Source organism: Ictidomys tridecemlineatus, chromosome 4 (assembly GCF_052094955.1).
Source record: "Ictidomys tridecemlineatus isolate mIctTri1 chromosome 4, mIctTri1.hap1, whole genome shotgun sequence".
In the NCBI taxonomy this organism is placed as follows: Eukaryota; Metazoa; Chordata; class Mammalia; order Rodentia; family Sciuridae; genus Ictidomys; species Ictidomys tridecemlineatus.
Window position 1 is genome coordinate 130583078 of NC_135480.1, and position 14008 is coordinate 130597085.

General features: G+C 34.2%; 1 long non-coding RNA gene across 3 annotated transcripts in view; it reads right to left on the bottom strand.

Moving 5' to 3' along the window:
• LOC144376874 (uncharacterized) overlaps positions 1-14008 on the bottom strand; it is a 256260-nt gene that overhangs the window by 20595 nt on the left and 221657 nt on the right. For all 3 annotated transcript variants that reach the window (XR_013437246.1, XR_013437245.1, XR_013437244.1), the window contains exon 3: positions 9471-9578. This is a non-coding gene — a long non-coding RNA (uncharacterized LOC144376874). The remainder of the gene's footprint in view (positions 1-9470; positions 9579-14008) is intronic.

Genomic DNA, 14008 nt, shown 5'->3' on the forward strand with positions numbered 1-14008 from the left:
AGAAGGAAGAAATTTGGCAAAAACATTTTCCAAGTTTAATAAAAACTATAATACTAACCCCAATGACTTGAATAATTTGCTACCCTCCTCTCAACACATGCACCAAAGTTGAGTCCATCTTAATCCTGATTGTGACCTTACTTGCAAACAGAAAATTTGTAATGTAATTAATTAAGATGAGATCACTCTGGATTAGGATATCTAATTCAATGATCTGTGTTTTTATGAAGATAGAAAAATTTGAATACATATTTAGGTATGAAGGCCATATGAAAACAGAGAGAGAAATTGGAGTGACTCAAGGCAACCACCTGAACCTAGACGAGGCGAGGGACACTTCCCTAGGCCTTTCAGGGGGGGAGTTGGTCATGCTGACACCCTGAGTTTAGATTTCTTTGCCCTGTCACTGTGAGATAATAAATTTATATTGTTTTATACCACCCAAATTTTGACAATTTGTTACAGTATCTCTAGGAAAATAATAACTCACAAACCCAAGAAACTCAATTAACCCCAAGAAAAAGTAAACAATGAAAAATCATGCTGAGAGCTATCCTAACTACTTCAAAAATGAAAGTATTATGAAAAAGGCACACAGGATTCAACCTAGAAGACTTCAAAAAAGTCAGAGCTTTAATGATTTTAACAAAATAACAAATAATGTAGTATTAGATTATAAGCCAAAGTATAATGTAAGTAGTCATTCTATACCAATATAAATAAATGATTTAATAAACAGAAAAATTTCCAGTAATTTATGTACATCCTACTCCCTACAAGTATTTAATTATCTCTAAATGTTGCCTATGCTTAGTGACTTGCTTCTAAAGAGTTTTGAAAGCTGTATGTGTGGTGTAGGTGTAGGAGATAATTTTATAGTAGAGAAACCAAGCAACCACTATTTTAACCAGGTTATGAATATTAACATCATTAGTAATAGGGCATTTCCATGGCACATACCCTTGATATGATATGATAACAATGGCATATCTCCTCTGTTATCTTCCTCCCCAAAAAACATCAACCCAATCTAATAAAGACATTATACAAGTCCAAATTGAGGGAAATTCTACAGAAGATTCTGACTAAGGTAATTAGAAAAGTTTGTGAAAATGTTACATTAAAAATAAGCTAAGTAGACATGATTACTATATGTAAACTGGTTTTATGAACAGATAGTGGAATATAGAAAGGATCCTAGGGGGAAAAAAACATTAAATCTGAAAAAATATATACAATTTAGTTAATGATGATCAATCAGTATGGGTTCTTTAGTTGTGACAAATGTATCATAGTAAGGTAAAATGTTAACAATAAAGAGAAACTGGTTACAGGATAAATCAGAAGTCTTTGTACTATCTTTTTAACTTTTCTATAAGTAAAAAAAAACATTTTAAAGGATTTAAAAACTATCTATAAGAAAGGAACACACATATAGAGGTAAAAAAATAAGAATGACAGCAGACTCTCATTGGAAACTATGCAAACTAGATGATAGTGTGGTATCTTTAAGCACTCAGAAAGAACACTCAATATGGAATTCTTTACCCAGTGAAAATATATTCAAAATTCAGAGCAAATTCTTGAAGCTATTTTTCATTGAGTAAGAAATTCTAGATTGTTTTTAAAACAAATGGAATATTTGTTTGTTTAATACAAATAAATATGAGAGAATTAATCATTATAATACTTGCACTGCAAATATTTCCTCAGGCAGTAGAAAATGACATCCCATAGAAATTTGGATATACACGAAAGAATGAAGAATGCTGAAAGTGGTAAATATGTAGGTAAATGCAAGAGGTTTTTTTAAAAATATGTTTAAAAGATGATTACTGTTTAAAGCAATAATAATAATAATGGATTGTGGGATATAAAATATATATGCAAATATATAAAAGCATAATCATCACAAGTGATAAGTGGGGGCTAAAAGTTTACTGTGCGTTTCTGACACATGTAAAATGGTTTGGTAGGCTATGATAAGTAAAATAATAGTATTTTGAATACTTAAATAAAGCAAATAAAAACAATAATAACAATAAAACTCAAAGAAATATAATTAATTCAGCCAACAGAAGAGATCAAATGAAACAATTACATATTTTAACTAATATAAGTCAGAAAAAGATATAAACAGGAATAAAGAATATCTGAGAATAAAAGAAGACAAATAGAAAGATGGTAGATTTATACCAAATCATCTCAATAATTTAACTTAATAGTTTAAGACTTCAATTAGAAAATAAAGATGGTCAAATAGGATAAAATGACTTAAGAATATATTGTTTATTGATTACTTCAAATATAAAAACATAGATTCAAAGTAAATGAACAAAGATATCTCATGTAGATGCTTCAAAGGAAAGATGGAATGGCTATCTTAATATCAGATTGGATATATCATATTAAGATAAGCACATGATAATGAAAGGACAAATTATTACCAGTCCTAAAAGTTCTCAATGAACATAAAGCTGAAAATTTAAGAGATCTAGGCAAACCCACAATTAGAGTTGAAGACTTCAATACTCTTCTTAGAGACCTAAATGATTCCAAATTAACCTGACCTAATCAACATTTATGGAGTTCCATTAACAATAAAATACACATGAAATATTTTTCAAAAATAGATCACATTATAACCCACAAAATATATTTCAATAAACTGAAGTAAACTGAAATTACCTAATGCATCTTATCTACTTATAGTGAACTTAAAGTTAGAAATAAATAATTGAAGAAATATGAAAAACTACATATGGAAATTAAATACATAGCTCATGAAATTGTAGAGGTTTTTTTGAACTGAATGAAAATGAAAATACAATATGCCAAAATTTTGCAGTTAAACGTTTTTTTTTTTTTGGTACCAGGGATTGAACCCAGAGGTGCTTAACCACAGAGAAACACCCCCATCCCTTTTTATTTTATATTTTGAGGCAGGGTTTCACTAAGTTGCTTAGGACTTTGCTTAGCTGCTGAGGCTGGCTTTGAACTCACATTCCTCCTGCCTCGGTATTCCAGGTAAAGCAGTTTTAAAGAAAGGGATACTTGTAGCATTAAATATTCATGTTAGGAAAAACTTGAAAGTTCTCAAATAAATGATATAACCTTTTGTCTCTAGAAACAAGAGAAATATAAGCATATAAAACCCAAAATAAGCAAAAAGTAAAACCCAAAATAATGAAGGATAGAAATTGATTAAGTTGAAAAATACTTAGTAGATCTATCTCCTAAAGGTCCACCTAGAAGGACGACTTCTTACACCATTGTCTTTCAGGGGCAGCTTGAGCACTGCAGCTTTCCAATCTGCCACCTGAAAACCAAGTTTGACCATTTTCCTCCTCTGTCCACTAAGTATGAAAGTCCATCTCTAAGGCAGTCATAGATATTAACTGAAAAGAGAGGTAGTCTTAACATTAAGTTGTATATTACATGGGACTATGGACCACCTGCTCAGCTGGTTACTTTTGCCCTCCACCCTGATTTTGCCTGGTCCCAGATATACGAAAATGCTGCTAAATATGCCTTGTGCAGTTAATTTATGGGTCTGATAAAATCCAGCTCATGATGAGCAGTTTTAGCCACATTTTCATTTGCTGCCCCATGATTAGATTTTCCTTTACTACCAGAGTCCTATTTCACATTAAGAGCTGGGTTTTGTTTTGTTGGGGTTTTTTTTTTTGAGTTTTGAATTTTGTATAATTCTCTGCTGCATATGGCATGGCCTTGTTCCAGAACCCTAGCTGTCTGTGTTATGATTTTCCCACTGAGATTTGTCATAAACTCTGCACAGTTTCTTTTTCCACCATAAATATTTCTAGTTCCATAGGATTTGCCAGGTCCTATGACCTAAGAGGCAAGGCTGCTTGCACCACAGCTTGGACCTGCTGCAAATCCCTTTCTTGCTCTAGGCCCTACTCAGAACTGGCAGCATTTCATGTTACATGGTATATGAATCAAAACATATTGCTAAATGTAAAATACTCTGTAGCCAGAACCAGAGAAGGCCTGTGGGGCTTGTGTTTTCTTATTAGTAGTAGGAAATGTAAGATACCATAATTTATTCTTTATAACAAAAGGAGAATACCACAATCCCTTGTATAACTGGAAATCTCCCAAAACTTCATGGATGTGGTAGGTCCTTATATATTTATATGGAATATCTTCCACCCTGTGGTGTTCATGAATATTGGTTTCTTACTGAGATTCTGGTGCCTGGAGCCTGGGAGAAGAAGTGGAGGTAATGTTTCAAAGGCCAGAGTATTAGGCCTTAATACAGAGGAGCGGGCCACTTCTGCAGGACCCGAAAGGGTATTGGGGTTTTTAAGTTTTTAATTTTTTTTTTATTTTTAAAAATAGCTTTATTGAAGTCTAATTTATATAATATGAAATTCACCAGTTGTAATAAAAGAGAGAGTTTAATGACAGAGTAAGTGCTAAGACCTCTGACAAGCAAGGTACAGACATAAATATGACACAGTGCTTATCATTAATAATGAAAATAAGATTAATAGGAATCAACAATCACTGAAGAGTTAGTATAATCTTAGGCTGCATTAATAAATCTTTTTCTACTTTAAGCTGGTCAAATAACTTCTAGAGTATTATGAGATTTTTAAGGTTTTAAGTGCATTGACACAAATGTCCCATTCAAACTTTCAGGGCCCCACTCTTTCTTTACTAAGGTCTTGATTTTTGTACAGAACTCTTGCTGAGTTTCAAAATTCAGCTTTCTTTGGTTGTTTGCTACCTCTATAATTAAATAATAGAACTAGTGTTTATCTTTTATACCTTCCAGATTCAGTCCCTTTTCCCCCTACATATTTACTGGTGCATTATAGTTGTACATATTGATGAGACTAGTTGTTACATATTCATACATGCACACAATATAACAATATAATTTGACTAACATCACTCCCCCTTTCTCACTACCTTCCACCCTTAGTACCTTTCCTCTACTGATCTCTCTCTGATTTTTAGGAGATCCACCCCCACCTTTGTTTTCCTTTTTCCTCTCTAGCTTCCACATATGAGAGAGAACATATGACACCTGACCATCTGAGTGACTTATTTCGCTAAACCTAATGGTCTCTAGTTCCATCCATTTCCCTGTAAACGCCATAATTTTATTTCTTTACAGCTGAATAAAACTCCACTGTGTATCCATACCACATTTCCTTATTAATTCATCTGTTGATGGACACCTAGGCTTTCCTTGTTTGGCTATTTTGAATTGTACTTCTATAAAGATGGGTATGCATTTATCAGTGCAGTGAGATGACTTTAATTCTTTAGGATAAATACTGAGAAGGTATAACTGGGCCACATGGTGGTTCCATGTCTAGCCTTTTGAGGAGCCTCCATACTGATTTCCATAGTGGTTGTACTAATTTACAGTCCCATCAACAGGGTAAAAGTGTTCCTTTTACACATCCTCTCCAGCATTTATTATTATTTGTATTCTTGATAGCTGCTATTCTGACTGGCGTAAGATGAAATCTTAGTGTAGTTTTGACTTGCATTTTCTTAATTGCTAATGATGTTGAATATTTTTTTCATGTATTTGTTGGCCACAGAAGAGTCTTTTTAAATGTACCCCTGTAGGCCCTTTGACTTACCACACTTTTGCCTTAAATTGGTCATTAATCACCTCAGTCTTTCTCTGCTGTACAAATTACACTCAGCAACAGTGGTTCAATCTCATTGCCCTTTTAATTACTATTTTCCCTAAAGCTCTCAAATGGCTGAAATATTGAGTTCATCAGTGTATTTTCTTATACTTGATCCCATCTTGGTTCACCACCAAGGACAGCTTTGATATTTGCTCCACTACTTCATGCTGGGGCTCTCAGGACTCTACCTCTGACAAGCCATGGACAGAAGGTGAAGCCAAAGTGTCAGAGTCACAAAAGAGATCTCAGTGATTACAATGGGTGTTCTAAACTTGGGACAGCAATTCATAGACTTACCAAAATGAGGCAAGGGGGAGGCCTTTGTGCCACTACAAAGACAGATCGTTGAAAATGGGCTATTTCCAAAATTGAAGCATAATACTGGTTAAGATGGCTCTTTTCCACAGAAAGCAAATTGAGCTCTGACAGGGAGACCGGAAGCTGTTAAATTTACTGCCTAAGTCTTGAAGGAGAGATCTGGGCCAGCCACTAAGGTCCCATCAGAGGATCCAAAGACCCTGAAATGCCTGAAGCACATAACCATATTGGTAAAATACCTTAATTCTGGGGGAAAAAATCTCCAACAAAACAAAACAACTAAACTTAAACCCATTAGATTAATGTGAGGCATTTACGACAAGCATCTTGGCAGGGAGGTAAGAGTTAAATTGTCCAGTTAATTGAGATATGGAGTATAGGTCAAAATCAGGATTAACAGGGGTTCCTTGCTTACTTGATGGCATTACACTGATGAACCCAAAGGTGTTTCTTCTCTTCAGTCAACTGTTTGAATTTCCACCTTCTGAATTTGAGTTTCTTCTGGTGAAATATGGGACCCTTAGCATAATATATCCAATTTCAGCATAATATATCCTATTTTACAGAATTTATTCTGCCTGTGTTTTGTTTGCTTGTTTTTGCCCTTGAATCCCTGAAGTAGTTGTGCAGTTACTTTTGGAAAGTTCCAAAAGGATTTCATAAATAAATCTAGTCCATCATGTTCTGTTCACTTTATTTTGTAGTTTTTTGTGGTAAAGTCTATGGCTAAACTCTACAAATGCTTTTGAAAACTAGTTAATTCTCTTATCACTGCCTCTGAGGCCTTTAATTTTGTTGCTCATTCTGCTGCTTCTACTGGGTACCAGAGATGCATAAATCAGAGAGGGCAATCTGGTTCTTGGAGGTCTTCCCATTTCTAACCAATATTCTCTGCAGAAGTAAATCAAGATATTCCCCCATTCTGTGTCCCCTCTTGTCACAAGTGAAAGTTAAATTACTTTTTCTTTCACATCTTTTGCTTTTGCATATTATTTCTCTTTCTCTTTCTGCCCATGCTTTTCTTGATCAATGAGAAACTATTAATGGTAAATCAGAAAGGAATAAATTCTGTTATCAATTCTGTATCTTGTCTCATCCTTTCCTACCTCTGTGAGGCAAACAAAATAATAGCCTGTATTATAGTTTGTATCCTAAATGTCTCCCCAAAGACCCATGTGTTAAAGGCTTAGTCCCCAGGGTGTTGCTATTCTGAGATGATTGAACCTTTAAAAGGCTAGTGGGAGATGTTAGGTCATTGAGGATATGCCCTCAAAGTCTCCCTCAACCCCCACCCCTGTGTGTGTTTTGCTTCCTGGCCAGTTTTATTCCATCAAGCACTCCTGTCATGGTGTGCTACACTACCCAGGGCTTTTCAAGGCCATAGGGCCAGCTGATAATGGAAAGAACTTCCAAGGTCATGAACAAAAAATAAACATTTTTCTTTATAAGATGATTATCTCAAGTATTTTGTCCTAGAAACGGAAAGTTGACTAACAGCCTCCAGAGATATCCAAGTCCTAAACACTTATGCCATTGAATACTCTATACTACATGGTTAAGGGGATTTAAGATTGCTAAGCAGCTGATCTTAAAATAGATTATTGAGAATTATCTAAATGTGGAAGGTGAAGGTAAGAAAGTCATAGAGAAGGAGAGGTCAAGATGATTAACAGAGATCGGAGTGAAATAAGTGCTAATTTTGAACATGAAAAGTGCCATGAGACATGGAATGAAGGTGAACTCTAGAAACATGAGGCAATCATATGAATTCTCTCCTAAAACTTACAGAAATATAGTCCTGCTAATATCTTGATTTTACCCTCGCATGGCCCACTTCAGACTTCTGACCTCCAGAACTACAAGATACTGGTGTTGTTTCAGGCCATCAAGTGTGATGTAATTTGTTACGGCAACAATAACGCATTCTGACTTGTTCCATTTCAACAAATTCCTTAGGCAAGTTGACTCATTACTTGTGCAAAAGGATTTGGTGCCACCACACACTAGCACACTAACACATCCAGACATGCTGAGACCCCACCAATCTCTACAGGAAGTAAGTTCCCATTTTTTCACATTTCTGTTTCTTTTCCAATCCATCTCTATTACCATAAGATAAAGGGATAGAGGCAGGGCCTGGAAGAATCATTTGTCAAAGTACTCTATGTACAACTCTGATGTGAAACAAATTTTTGGACGTAAAGTTTGGGGAGTTGAAGAAACTGCACAATTTTGTGGAATTTTGGAATGCTATATGTGGTAATAAGAACTAAATAGACAGGGTGAATTGAATACATATACTACAGAAATTCCTTCCTTATAGACTTTTCTATCCTGTGAATCTATGATAGGTTTTTTGCATTGTTTTAGCCAAGACCCGGTGAATCCTCTAAACCAAATATTGTAGTTGGCTCCTACATCACTAGGTGAAGGCAAATTTTCTGTAATTCAAGAAAATGGTTGTGAAAATGAGGAATGACTAGACACCAAGTAATTAAGAGAAAGAAACCATATTTTGGATATAATAGAAAAGTAAATCCACACTTTTTTAAAAAATATAAACAGGACCTTAAAATAGAAGAAATCCATTTGGAAAACAGCTTTTATATTTGCTAATTTCTTCATTAGTAAATTGCTTGGGATATTCAACTGAACCAACAGAACTGCTTACATGAAGAAAAAATAAACAAAATCAAAACATTTTGAATTTTAAAAATTGCCCTTTTATATTAGTAAAATTTGTTGATTAGATCTGTTTATATAAGCCTATTGTATGTATACATTTTTGCTAAACAAATCATCACAAATATTTTATTAAGGCCTCTTTGTAAACAGCACAGGTTTTAATGTAGTTTCTACTTTGTTCCAACCTAGATTTCTAAACTTCTGTTATTAAAATACTACCTTCATACATTTTGTCATATCTGTATATTATTATAGTATTACTGATACTTTATTTAAGGAAGCTACCTTTATTTACTTAAATTTATGTTGAAGGGAAAGCATATATCACTGCCAGAAATTTTTTTAAAAAAATTAAAATGTTACTTTCTGGCAGTAGAAAATAATGACTAATAAAAATTGTAACAAAATATTTTTTCGTTTTGCCTGTTAGAGTTTTGAATATGATGAGAGTTCCCTTTTTATTAAAGTGAGAAATTAGCAGGTGTTATGGAATTACTAAAGACATACAACTCAAACTAAAGCTCACGCTATAGGTTTTTTTCCTTCCTGAAGTTAATCAGGATTGAAATAAAGTTAAAAAGGAAATAATACTATGACTATGTGACCTGGTATACTTCATTATGTTGTCTAGAAACTAAATAAAACATTATCAGGAATTTTGGAAATACCATTTAAAACCATTTAAAATTTATTTTCTGAATTGATTCCTACCATTGCTGTCTATCAGAACTATGATCTTTAGACATTCACTCTACTTTAGAGAAAATAGTCTTTTTAAGCACCTACCTTTTACTACATTGGAAGGTTCATATCTTCCTATTTAATTTCCAGATCCATGTGTATCATCTGATACAAGGCAATCTGACTTCACTTCTTTGTCTTCTGACAAAACTCCTAGAATAAATTCAAGACATGATAAACGGTCTTTCTGTTGGTTTTTGCCATCTTTATTTTATCCACTTCTGTTCTGGTCTTCTTAAGTAACTCTGGCTTGCCCATACTATCTGGAAGGTATCTACTCAGATATTATTAGTAGCCTGAAATTCACTAGGAATTTGTTCAAATTTCCATGTGGGTGGCCCAGGTAACGGAATCACATCACTTGAGAACTTGTTAGAAAAGCAGATTTTCAGTTTCCATCTCAGTCCTACTAAATCAGAATCTACATTTTGACAAAACCCTCAGGTGATTCTTATGCATGCTGAAGTTTGAGAAGTACTGGCGAGAAGCCTCACTCTCTCTATTCCTGTTTATCCCAGACCTTCAACTACCTACTTCATCTCTTACTCAATAGTCCTCAATTCTGTCTGCACACTAGAATCACCTGTTAAGTCTTATTTATTTTTTCATTGTAATTGCTAGCCATCATTCCCAGAGGCTTTTTATCTTTATTTTTTAATTAGTTGGGAGTAAAGACCAAATATCAGGTTTAATTGCCTCAGGTTATTCCAATATGAGGTCAGTATTGAAAATCACTGAAACAGTTTCAATGGATTATTGGACTCCTGGTATGTAGCCTCTGGCTCCACAAAACCATTCTATTGGTGGGCTGTGTCCTACCTAATAAAACGCATTAGACCCAGTTGAGCCTCACTTATGTTCTGTATCTAGGGCAAGTAATGGATCAATTTCCCCCCTAAGCAATCTATGGAAAGAAATTCACATGGTTAATGCATCAGCAGCAGCAACCTTAATTTGTTCACCACTATCATTAAATCCAACTATATCATTTTAAATACATAACTCTCTGCGTAATAGATTTAAATTTTATTTAGAGTAAATAGGCCATTTTCTTTTTAAAAAAATAATTTGGGATAAATTGATATAGCTTTTATAAAAACTATAACACAATCAAAAAGAGAATTTTACCATCAAGAATTTTAGACATAAACATAATGCATTCAGACAATGCTAAAGGTTGAAAACCGTGTTTGGCAGCAAACAAAAAAGTTCATTCTCAAAAATTTTCCCTCATATAAATTCATGTCAGTAATTCCTAATATCCCATCTACATATTTGTCCCCACTAGAAAGCCTGGATTTAACTATGCTCTCATTTGATTTTAGTCTTCATTGGAACCATTAAAAACATGTGACTCAAAAGGTAGTTAGCTCATTACCAAGTATCACTAGAACCAAGTGTCTGCTTCTGTATCCTTCTACTCCACCTCCAGAGTCAGTCAGTTATGCTTCCAACCAAATCCCAACCAAAACCCTTGGCCTGGTGGTTTTCATTCATTCCTGCTTAGTCCTTTTCCTGGCTTCCTGATCCTTTGTTCCAAGGATTCCCAGCGTGGGTCCCTACGATAATAGGAATGACTGGTACCTGTGGGATGCTGCTGAGAAGACACCAAATGTCCAAATACCCCATATTCTCCTCATAAGAATTCTCTCCTGATTTTACTGATGAGGAACTTGAGTGCATCGAGAGTTTTATATAACTTTTTTCTACATTAGTCACTTTGGGGCAGATTAAGCTGGTTATAATAATCCCAAATTCAGTAGTAAAGAACTTGGGATAAATATTAGCCACAGGTCTGTGTTTTGGCTGTGGTTTCCCTTACAAGTCCTCTTTATCCTAAGATTCAGGCTGAAGGAGCCTGACTCATTTAAAATATCCCTTCTCGCTGCAGAGAGAAAAGAACAATGAAAACAATTGTGCAGTAAATATTAAATTCTCTTTTGGGATGAGATTTTTATTATGCCTGCTCACATTCTTCTGTCCAAGCAAGTCACATGACCAAACCTGACATCAATGAGTGTGGCTGGAACTCCTTCCATGGAAGAGTTCTGAAGGGATGACCCAGAAGAGAAGCTAGTAATTAAACAAATAATATAATCACAATTGTCCAATGTCTCACAGTCAAAGAGAGGCAGTCCTGGGATTTGAATTCAGTTCTGTTTGACTCTTATCCACTGTACAACAATGCTTCCATCTTTCTTTTTCTTCTGTGCTGATTTTAAGTGTTTAGTCCTTTGTTTAATGCCATAGTTCTTGCTTCTTTACCCTGATTTTGCTGTTCACCCTGGATCTAACCTCTGGTTCGAGTGAATAATGTTCCTGACAAATACATCTTCAATTTAGCTGAACTGAAGGTCCCTACCCTCTGATCAGCTTGATTCTCTTGCTGCCCAAGACTTGGATAAGGTTGAATCTATTTATCCAGCTTTGACTCTGTAGTTCAAATAAAAGTACTCCCATTCTCAATATGATAGAGACAGTTTCCTTACTGCTCTAAGGAAATTCACAAGGACCAAATTTTAGCAGCATGGCCTTAAGTCGTAAAGAACTATATTTAAACTTGGACAAGAAATTTTTTAGGATGCTTCCCTGCCAGAAACAAATCCTTTCTTCTGGTGGTTAAACATGCTCCACAGGAAGTCTTGTTGATTGCTGGTCTCAGGGAAGTGAGTTAGTGAGGCTCTGTCAACATACTCAGATCATTTCAGAGTGGGTTAGTGCCTCCAAAATCTACCCATTCATGTTGTCTTTCACCACTCATAAAGAGAGGCCACAAATTTAAAACTTCCATTTCATTGCCAATGTGAGATAGCAGCAGAATCTTTCATGTTTTATTTACAAACAGAAAATGTATTTTGCTGTGACAAAATCTAGTTTCTATCATATATCACCAAACATTTAATTAACATAAATGTGGGCTACATTCTTTCCTAGAGGGCACCAATTTGCACCCTTTTTTATATCAGTATTTGAGAAAATAACTTTCTAACTTAAAAGTTGAGTTCACTTTTATAAAAAAAAAAGTCAGTAGAAAAGAAAATAAATCCATAGGCTAAAACTGTCTTTGTTAACAGAGTACTGCATACTACTCACCACACTTGCAGAGTATGACCAAACTCTATTGCCATTAAGGAACTGTGTTTACTTCCTCTGAAATGCATATCCAATTAATCTCTGAGCTGCCATCTCTATAGTTAGAAACACATTACACCTTATGTCTATTAGAGACACATGGAATTACATAAATCAAAGTATAATTTATAGAGTTTCAAACTCAAAAGAGTCCTTTTTTCCAGAAAAACAGTTATTTCCATGAAAGCCTACCTCTCAGTAAGTCCTTGTTCATATATTTGTGTTGAATATTTCAGAAATTATCATCTTGATATTTTTTTTCATAGAATGGTATACATGAAATCATGATGAGGCATAAAAATTATATTTAATGTGTTTCAATCTTTTTTCCCTCTTGAATATTAAAAAAAATGTGTATTAGAAACCTCAACACCAGAAGAAAATTTCTTTAGAATGCAGGAATCCAAATTAGGTGTTCTCTGTATGTATCTTTTATGAATTTTCATTATATAGTTTTTGTGAAAATAAAATAGAGGAAGGGAAAATTAAGAAATGTGATTCTCACTAAAGAATGATTCCTTTTCTTCAATTTACTCCAAATTTAAGGATATAGTAATTTATTCATACCCAATACTTTAACAAAACCAGTGCCTACTTAGACTTGGCAATTTTGGCTTTGTTACTGCGGTAGCTTTATAATTTTCCATAGAAATAGCAATCATTGCAGTAGTTTTGGTTAAATGATGACCCATAGGCCTGCTGTTGAATGGAATGACAAATGTTCTCTGGAAAAATTCAAGTAGACACTGTTAACATGGAAACTTTCTTGAATGCAAGTATGCTCCAAATGGCATTATGTGTTACTAATAGTAATGATCTATGATTCAAATATAATAGTCTGCTTCCTATAAGGGAAGCAACTAGGCCCATTGACTAAAAATGATAGGGAGAAGTTTAAAAGTTTTTATTTTTTTAAATAGGAGTTTGAGGAGGTTCAAATTTCAAAATTTTCTCTTGACTACCTGTAGAAAGTACAGTGAGTGTGCATAGGCTAATAGGTACATATACCTGTGCCAGAAGAAACAGCTTGGAAGAACATCTAAAGGAATCAAATTATCAGGATCATAAATAACAAGAAATGCTGGCAAGGAGCAGAGAAAAATTTAGGTAAGTATATAAATTTATAGAATATATAGGTAGGAATATAAATTAGTATAACCACAGTATGACATTTCCTCCAAACACTAAAAATAGAGCTATTATATGATCCAACTCTTTGGAATTTATCAGAAAGAATTAAAGTCAGCATAGGTTAGCAACACCTGCATATTCCTGTTTATTGTAACACAATTTATAATAACCAAGTTATGAAATCAGTCTAGGTGTCCATTGACAGATGAATGAATAAAGAAAAATGTGTTGTAAAGACATAATGGAGATTCATTCAGGCATAAATAAAAACAAAAATATGTCATTTGCAGAAAAATGGATAGAAGAGGGAAAAAACATGT